Here is an 8749-nt window from a genome sequence, read left to right as displayed (position 1 = left end):
CTAATGGTAACTAATAAGACAGCACTGTCAGATCACTAATATGAACTGGTGAAAAAAAAAACAGACAAGATTGTCATATAACGAAATTTTTTTCCTTTGGATTAAAAATAATATTCTGAGCAGGAATCATTATATAAAATTTTTATATTTAAGACCTCGCACTAGATTCAAAACCTCATGAATCAATTTCATCCTAAATACCCAGTCAAATTTCTTTACATTCTAACTGGATTTGTAAAAGTATTCATAATCTACTATTGCTTCTGCTGCAGAGCTGGAAGCACAGATCACAAACTGTCTAAGCACAATTAATAGTTAAGTTCATTCATCAAAGAAATAAATTGTTCAAATGAAGTCACTCCTGCCCAAAATTTGGGTCTACTCCCTTCATTCTTAAATAGGAGCATAACTGGTTAGTCAGCAGCTGTGCAGGTTATTCAGTGATTAACACCCCCCCCCCTTCCTTTTTTTAAGTTAGGAGAACTGAAGGTGAGAGTTAAATTCCAATTCTAATTATCCCCAGCACCTGTTTTGTTTCTTCACCATTACATGGAAAGTATATGACACTATTAGCTATAACAGTCAAAGGCAATTCAAGTACATCTAAAATGTGACTGTGACTATAACAAGTTTAGTGTGAAATCCAATAAAAGGAGCTGCCTGTTATTACTGACAGAAGAAAGATCAAGGCAATGCCACGGAGACCAGATTTCAGAAAGGTTTTTCCGCTAGTTCCATCACCATCTTGAACAATTGTAACAGTTCAATTATTTGTAAGACAGCCCATGAAACCACAACAGCACAAAGCACCTCTGGAAACTTCAGAACCAAACCTGCTGCTACTGTTTCTTCAGCACTGTCAGGTTTGGCCCAGGCTCTTCTAGCACAAAGAAAGGCACAAGAGGACTGCGGAGTCAGCCCTGTTTCCATGGAAGGATGGGGTGGGTGGGTGGGGGGGAAGGATGGAGAAGGAGGAAGAACATAATTAGATCAATTCTTTAATATTTTTTGAAGTTTGGTTGATACAAGAACTCTCTTGGTTTGGCTATCTTTTTTAAAAAGAGAAATAATATTTAAGTATAGCATTCTCTATTAATTAAATACCTAAAATACACATGTTAAGGTTCCTTCCAATGCAAACAGAAGCAATAGGAAGAGATCTATTATACTATCTCTGAAAATAATTTTCTTAGAAGGCTACAAGTCAAGAACAATGATCTAATAGTACTTTTGTTTTTAAAAATATATGACCTTTCATAAATGAATGTATTCAATCTATTTGACATTGTAAATATTCACCCATTAAAATGAGATAAGAGTGCACATCATTAAATAATATTATTTAAAGGTTTGTTGATTTTAGTCATTTGAGGATTTAGCTGGAAAGAGGGCAAGTACAAAATACTAAGGATTAAACATTGTTTTCATATTAATTTGTTATTAATTTTAACACGTTCAAAGCCGAATGCCATCACAGACTCCACTTTCGGGTACTGAAACCATCTTAGTCAAAGGACAGAAAGTTCAGGATCTTAATTTCTAGTCTGGTTCAATTCCACAGCTACCTACCTACCCTTGATCGATCCACATTTGGAGGATTACTGTCCATGTAGGGCAGCCAATGACAAAGTGATGAGTGTCCCCAGGAGACTCACCAGAATGATAAGAGGGCTTGAAGTCATTATTGAGTAGTGGTCTCACCAGTGGGGACTAGGACCTAATGTGATCATATCCCACCCACTCCATGAAAACTAAAGGACTTGTCTCCAACATGAGCATACCTACCCATATCCTCCGAACTTCTCCCACTCCACCCCTTCCTCTATGGAGTGTTCCTATCAGGAGAGACGGGCCCCCTGAAGTTATAACTTCAACCGATATATGGGCACTCAACTGTTCCTCTTAGCACAACTACTTCCCCATCCTCCAGAACACTTTGTGGTAAGGTAGGGAGCCTCTGAGCAGGCTGAGGACAGTGACAAGTGAGAGCCCTGCCTGTCCTCTTTGCATTTTCACAGGGATACACGGTCTTATAGGATTCGCATGGAGGGTTGTGACTGACTGCAACTTCATTCTGCACATTACTCTGCCCAGCCTTCTTTTGAACTTCCCTATTATTGGTGAAGATACCATATTTCTAGTTACCAGGGCTCCCAGCCTCAGCCCCTCACCTCCTCACTGCAGAGCCAATCAGGTGCTAAACATTGTTATTTCTAGAAATAAGGGCTGTGGATAGATGCGTAAGAGTCCCTGTGGTCCATATAATGACTTAGCCTTAAAATTAGTTATCTATTCTTTATTTTTTTAAATTTTACTAAATATTTCCCAATCACATTTTAATCTGGTTTTGGTCACACTGCTGTTGGACACCTCTGCTCTGCACAATTTGCCAGTGACTTTCCTGAAACCCACTGTGACGTTCAAGGTCCCACAGGATTAGCAGGGAGGGTATGACCAAGTTCGTGCCCTACCCAATCAATTTCAGTGGCTCCCTACTGACCCTCTGATCAGAAATTATTTTTAAAATTGAAATTTTTTTGCATTTTGCAATATACATAATTATGTGGGGAGCTTGTGAGGGATGCATGTTTGAACCCTGTAGACTTGGGCATTGAAAAGTGAAGTGATTGCCAGGGTGTTTGAGTTGGGGGTGGGGACTTGAACCCAGATCTTCCTTGGTTCCAAGACCAACTCTCCATCAACTACACTGTGCTGCTTCTTGTCAATATTTAATAAAGGGCTAAAAATGAAACCTGAACTGTTTCCAAGTAATGGCTCTATTTAGCCCCCTTCCACTGTTCTCTACATGCCTAGTCTAACAAAATGGAATCAGATCGGTATCTCTTTTTGAAGGAAATACAGACATAAGTTCCAGAAGATATTTTCTTCTAGGAGCTGCTTCCCAAAAGAGAAAGGTGAGTCAAAATATTTGAAGGAACTAATGGTACCCGGATTAGAGATGGTGTATTTTGAGTAAGGTTTTAGGGTTATCCAATAAAGGAGCTTAGAATGCTAGCTGTGAATTGATTTCATTCTCTAAAACTTGTATTAAGTTAGTGTAAACACAAAGGCACTATTTTGAACCATTTAAGGGTATAAGATAAGAGTCTCTATCCCATCTATACTCCTTATTCTTATTTCAGGGCAGAGCAGTGTATTTCAAACACTCTAGAAATTACTACTATTGCCATCTCTCATGTCAGACTCAAAGTCAGGACATTGTGGCAAATCCTTGTCTTCCCAGAGGAATCTGCTTGATCTCCTTCATGTATCACTCTCTAGATTCATAGATCTAGAACTAGAAGGGACCTTATTTGCCGTCCTTTCTGTGGTCTATGGAAGGTAAGGAGCTTGCCAAGGTCACAAAGGCAGTGGGAATGGAATCCACTTGGAACTGTCTAACACAGGTCAGTTGTATTATAGACTACTGGATAACTTTTCACATTTGTGGTATTCAGGACAAAGTTTGAACTCAAAGGGGAATGAAATTTGAGGTAATAAAACAATTTTATTAAGAAAATTTTAATATAAAAGTTGGATAAGTTTGGAAACAGTAGGAAACGAGGCATTTTTGCTCCTGGATTGAAGCTCTGCAAAGTGGGCCTGTGATCAGTTTTTCCTTCTGAAATCTTATATCTATGACTGAAGAGTATAAAAACAATATAGATTAGTAGTTAAAGAGAGCAGATTATCTGGCAGTCAAGAATCCAGACCTATCATTCTTAGTGAGAAGTTTCTCAGGACTTACTTTACTCCATCTTTCCTACTTTACAAAGTACTATTAAATATCCTATACACTTCACAAGAGTTTGGAGAGGAATGATAACTCCTGTCAGGAGAATTTTGAATTTAGGAAATCTATATCTATAGATGATTGTTTTATTTTTTTCAGAATCAAGTCCAAATTTAAGGAGAAATGTGGAGGAATAAGTCTTAGTGCTAAAGTCTATAAAAACCTGACAACTTTACAAATACAATCCATTATGTGAATGGTGAGGACAATCAATCATTCAACAAGTACCTGCCACATTCACAAAGAATTTTGGGAAGATATAAAGAAGAATAGTAATGGAGTTCCTGCCCTCACTGAGTTTACAATTTTAGCAGTGAGATAGAACAGAGGGAGATGTGCAATATTATACTAGACAAGGTAAGTACTTAAGATAAGTTAAATTGGTTTTTTGTTCAGTTGTGTCTGATTTTCTGAACTGATGGGCCATGGTTCACCAGGCCCTTCTCTCCTCCACTGTCTCTCAAAGTCTGTCCAAGTTCATATTCATTGCTTCCAGGACACTCTTTATCCATCTCATTTCCTGCCCTCCCCTTCTCCTTTTGCTTTCAACCTTTCCCAACCTCAGGGTCTTTTCCAATGAGTTCTGTCTTCTCATTATGCTAAAGTATTTAAGCTTTAGAATTTAACCTTCTAGTCAATAAGTCTGGATTAATTTAAGTATTGACTATGAGCTATGCCATGCAGGTTACCCAAGACAGAAAGGTCATAGTGGAGAGATCTGACAGTCACTAAAGAAGAAAATGGCAAACCCCCTCCAGGCTCTTTGCCAATAAAACCCCAAGGACAGTATTAAAATGACCAAAAGAAAGATGACATCAGAAGAAATGCCCCTATGTCTGAAGGTATCTAATATGTTCTGAGGGAAGAGTGGAGACAACAAGGAGCTCCAGGTCTAATGAATCAGGTCAGTCAAAGTCTGAAGGAAGCTCAGCTGTGGATGTGGATGCGCCTGTGATGAAAGGAAAGTTTGATGCTATAAAGATCAATATTGCACAGAAATCTGGAATCTAAGATCTGTAAACTTAAAGAGTAAAATAAGAAATATAGATTGTTATGTATACAGGAATCAGCTTAGGCAGGAAAGATTACTGGCTCTGGAGTTTGAGAAAGTGGGTTCAAATCCTACCTGTGCTTCTCACTGCTGGGGGTGGGGGGCTCAATATGGTTACAGACCTTAGTTTTCTCATCTTCATATATAGAGGGAAGGGGGAGAAAATGACCATAATGGTCTCTAAAGTCCCTTTAAACTTTAACCCTAGGACCAAAGATTCCAGCTTCTGAAAGGAAGCTTTCATAGAGGAGGAAACATTTGGACAGGTAGATGTGGTAAGAAGGGGAAAAAGGGAAAGTGGGCAATCAGGGTCAAAGGGAAGATGTGCATCATGTGAGAAATGCTGGATGTGAATAAGGGCTATGGAAAAGGGCAGTTTTCCTAAAGGGATCAGTACAAGATAGGGCTAAGCAGGTACAGTTGGCATAGGTCTATTAGGAGTTTGGGCTTCATCTTGATGGAATGGAGAAGCCTGGAGAGATTAGGGCACAAGAGCTATATAATGAGATCTATATACAGAGGTAACAAGAGAGCAATAATTTGAGGTCCTACTGGTTGGTCATCTAGAGCCTGGGCTGCTCTCTGCACAGATATCTCCCAAGCATCACTGACAACAGTGTACCCTTGAAAATTAATCTTGACCTACATTTACTGATATTAACCTGGGGCCACAGGTCTCATCAAGAGGATTTCAAATTATACCTCTAACATTACGAAAGGCATTTCACAAAGTCCAATTTCAACGTTCATAGCAACTAAAAGTGGCAGAGCTGTATGAGAATGAGCTTTTGTTGTGTTTCCAAGATAACACCAAACAGCATTAATGCTTACCTCCTATATTAGACTCTAATACACACACACACACAATACATTCTCCAGTTATAACACACTCCCATGCCATCCCAGCACTATTTTTGAGGGCAAAGACTTGCCTTTAATGGAAAGTAAGATGAGGGGGAACCCCTACACCTGCATAAGACAATCAGTCCAAGCCCCTGGAATTTTTCTTCGTTTCTTGCCTCTACAAATCCATTAGACCCCAATCCAAGTCTGAAAACCTCAGTATATTAACTAGGCAAAATCAGAAATTGAGTTGAATTTACATACATTGAAAAATCTTTCTGGAAATTTGAATAAAAACAATTCATATTCTATATGGTAGAAATCAATACTGTATGTCTTATAGTAGGGAGGTCATGTGTAATGCTGAGTGATTGGGTGGACAGAGTGTTGAGTCCAAAGGTAGGAAGACCTGAATTCAAATTTAGTCTTAGATAACTTAATAGCAGCAAAACTCTGGACAACTCACTCAACCTCTCCCTGTCTCAGGTTCCTCAACTATAAAATGGGGATAATAAAAGCAGCTACCTCAAGAGAGTTATTATGGGGCAGCAAATGCAGTAATATTTGTCAAGTGTTTAGCAGAGTTCTAGAGGCACTGTAGGCACTTTATGAACGTTTGTGCCTTTCCCCTTCCCGAATGCATTTCATAGTAAATATGATGTGATCAGTATTACTCCCTGCTGCCCCCTGCATCCCCAGCAGACATTCTTAGGGTGGGCTCCTTCCAAACAGGGAGGCCACAACCTATCAAGTCTGCTCCTCCTTCCTGTGTGTAGGTCTGTTCTGTTCCTTCTATTACTGCCTGAAGCCCTTGGGTTTACTCTGTTGCAAGTGGATGGGTTGAAAGCTAAGTCCTTTCAACAATCTTCAAAAGAATTGATCTGTATTTGAAATGACAAGCTTGGATATCCCCTCTCCCACTATAATGTAAATAGGATTTTTAATATAAAGCTTTTTAAAATGCCTTGGGAACAGTACCACATCTGCAGTTATTGGAACAAAATGTCAAATGTTCCCAGGCACCCACCCTGATTGGTCCCAGGGCTAAACCTTTCCCTTCATTTAAACATTTACTCAGATTGAGCCTGTAAGCTCTGGAGTAAGAAAGAAATGGAACCTGGATATTAAACTCCAGAGAACTGCCCAGGAAACATGGTAATAATCACACTGTGATAAGAGCTTAGCAGAACTGGTTCCTGAGGTCCTCATGGAAGGTATTCTGGCCCTACAGGTAGAAAGGATAGAAAGAAGGACTCTCTAAGTGTCCTTTCTAAAAAGTGCTCAATTCTCCTGACCATGTAGATTCACTTTTAGACTACAGGCATCAAGGAAGAAGGCTTCTTTCTAGGGTCTAGGGCTGGGGGTAGGTGGGGTGGGAGGTAAACTTGCTGCTGCTCAAATATCTGCTAGTCATTGTGGAGAGAGTTCAGTCATCTCAAGGCTTCGTGGACAAGCTTCAGAAGAAGGTCAGAGAGTGAAGACTTCTAAATTTTATTCATTTTATTGTTAGAATGTAACCATTTCTACTTAAAAGTTTTATTTTATAATGTCCTTCCTGGAGAGTATGGAAACCCAGACCATTTTTACTTACCAAAGACTCATGAGAACAAAGTGCTTTCTGATCTTACAGACCCTTGGAAAAGTAAGGAAGCAGTCTTTCATGCATACACAAGGGCAGTGCCCCACAACTGTTTAGTGACAGGAACTGCCAAATTTATCAAGTGCTGGAGCCAAATATCATGTTAAGGGACAGGATGATGTAATAGATAGAGTTGGGATGGAAGTAGGAAAATGTTATGATTTATTTGTGTCTATCTCTTCATGACCCCACAGACCACAGCACACCAGTGACATCCATAGGGTTTACCTGGCAAAGGTACTGCAGTGAATTAAGGCAAACAGAGGTTAAATGACTTGTCCAGGGTCACAGTGTCTGAGGCCAGTTTTGAACAGTCTTCCTGACTTCAGGTCCAGCACTCTATCCACCGAGTGCTCTAGATACCTCATAGTTGGTTAGATCAGAGTTCAAATCCTATCTCTGACATATTAGCCATGTATTGCTTTTGCAGAGTAAGTTTTAATTTCCATCTACCAGATCAAAAATTTAAAAAGGATCATGTTTATGTTTCATGTAGCTTAATCTGACTCCTACTAGGAGTAGTGAGAAATTACAAAGAAAAAACAGATTTTGTTAGGAATTAGGAAATGTTGAATGGGTGGGGTGTGTGTGGGGGAACCTTCCTAATAATTAGAGCAATCTTTTTTTTAAAAAATTTTATTAATTTAAGGCAATGGGGGGTTAAGTGACTTGCCCAGGGTCACACAGCTAGGTAATTATTAAGTGTCTGAGGTCTCATTTGAACTCAGGTTCCCCTGACTCCAGGGCTGGTGCTCTATCCACTGCACCACCTAGCTGCCCTTAATTAGAGCCATCTAAAAGAGGAATAAGCTACCTTAGGAAGATGTGTTAGTGGACAGGTTCCCTCTTACTAGTAATCTTAAAGTAAAATCTTAATGAAGACTGGTAAATGCTTTTGGAGGAATTTTTGTTGAGGGAGAGTTGGATTAGATGGTTTCCGAGGTCTCTTTTGACTTTGATTCTGTGATCTTCAAAAACAGGAGACACGGGTAACTCTCCTGGGAGCAAGTGTGCATGGCTTAAGATGTGAGTGGTTCCAGCTAAAGGTAAGGAGCAAACTTGGGCCAGGGTTTTCTTTTGAACTTTCAATGGCTTAGTCTAAATATCTCTGGACCCTGTAGAAGGGAAAATATTCAAGAAAGCAGAGGTGTCAAATAAGTCCTCTCTTGGGGTGCAGGTCTTTATGGCCTCCCGTGCCTGGCTACACAGACTCACTGAAGCCCTAAGACTGCCTGGAACATAGTAGATACTTAATAAATGTTTGTTGGCTGAAGGACTGGTAGACTCTGCACTAAGTCTCTTTTTGGGACTCAGGATCAGTTAGAAGTGGATGGAACTTTAAGGATCACCTAGTCCAGGGGTTCTTAACATTTTTGGTTTCATGGACTCCTTTGGCAGTCAAGCAAAATGGGTGGACCCTTTC

The sequence above is a fragment of the Macrotis lagotis genome, chromosome 2 (assembly GCF_037893015.1).
Source record: "Macrotis lagotis isolate mMagLag1 chromosome 2, bilby.v1.9.chrom.fasta, whole genome shotgun sequence".
In the NCBI taxonomy this organism is placed as follows: Eukaryota; Metazoa; Chordata; class Mammalia; order Peramelemorphia; family Peramelidae; genus Macrotis; species Macrotis lagotis.
This window is presented reverse-complemented; position numbering follows the sequence as displayed.